The sequence below is a fragment of the Cetorhinus maximus genome, chromosome 29, assembly GCF_964194155.1.
Source record: "Cetorhinus maximus chromosome 29, sCetMax3.hap1.1, whole genome shotgun sequence".
Lineage (NCBI taxonomy): Eukaryota > Metazoa > Chordata > Chondrichthyes > Lamniformes > Cetorhinidae > Cetorhinus > Cetorhinus maximus.
Genome location: NC_135907.1, coordinates 6,249,565 through 6,250,687, shown reverse-complemented (window position 1 = coordinate 6,250,687; position 1,123 = coordinate 6,249,565). Strand labels below are relative to the sequence as shown.

Sequence of the window (1,123 nt, the reverse complement as noted above, 5' to 3'; positions counted from 1 at the left end):
GACTACGTGCTGAGGGACGCACTAAAGCTTGGGGCAGCTGCCGCAAAGGCGCAATGGGGAAGGGTCGCTGTCTAAGACCTTTCTACCACAGCGCACCGAGAGACTGGGAACTGTTTAGAGCCCCTCGGGCTGTACAGATCAAAATGAAAGGCTGTAAATGATTGTAATATTGTTTGTACTGATGCACCTGGTGATACATTTTGTAAAAGTTTAACCTGGATTGTACCCTTGTAATGTTGTTTTTGAAATGGTTTTGAATGTGATTGAAGATTTTTTATGAATAAAGTATATTTTTACAAAAAAAAAAAAATCTGTTCTTATCAGTTTAATATCTGATACGTCCCTTATCTGGGCACCATATATTAAATTGATTTTTGGAGCAGGGAGATGGAATAGGGGCTTGCTCCGCCCACTCCACGCATCGACCCGGTATTGCAGTATCTCTGGGAATGGTGCACCACCCCTTTCCAGGGGATTTTCAATGCTAAAAATAGTTTTCTTACAAACATCTGCTTTCTTTACTTTTCAACATGCACATCTTTCAAAACACAACTTTCTTTCTTTCTCATCGCTTCTCGGCCTTTTGGCTAACATCAAGTGTTGCAGGGGCGACACCATGGTCCTGCCAAGGCAAGGTCGGGATGGAAGGGCGATAACCAATCGCAATCTGAATCCATACCGTGGGTTACCTATCACTGTCCGAGTCACGGTGAACCACAGCGACGAAGGAGGATCACCTATGGATCGGGGCTTCTTCACCAGGAGGATCCTGTTGAAGGCGTGCGGCTTCCAAGCTACGGAGATCTTCACCTTGCACGACTCCCGCAAAGGCGGTTATTTTGACGTCACGTTCAAGCGGGTGGCAGACTGCGTCCGGCTCCTGAGGGTGTTCGAGGAGAACAGAGACCTGCCGGAGATGAAGATCCTGACGGCGGAGCCTCACTTTTCTCTGCCGTTGCAACGGGAACGTGAGGTGATGGTGCATGTGTACAACCCCTTCGTCCCTGTCGCCGACGTGGTCACCTTCCTCACCAGGTACTTCGATAAGGTGGGGAGCGGCACCGAGATTCGAGACGACTTGGGGATCTGGACAGGCAAACGCCTGTTTAAGGTCACGCTAAAG

General features: G+C 48.6%; 1 pseudogene; it reads left to right on the top strand.

Annotated features, from left to right (window-relative positions):
- The first annotated feature begins 287 nt into the window (after positions 1 to 287).
- LOC144669838 (U2 spliceosomal RNA) lies at positions 288 to 463 on the top strand (annotated as a pseudogene).
- The last annotated feature ends 660 nt before the right edge of the window (positions 464 to 1,123 follow it).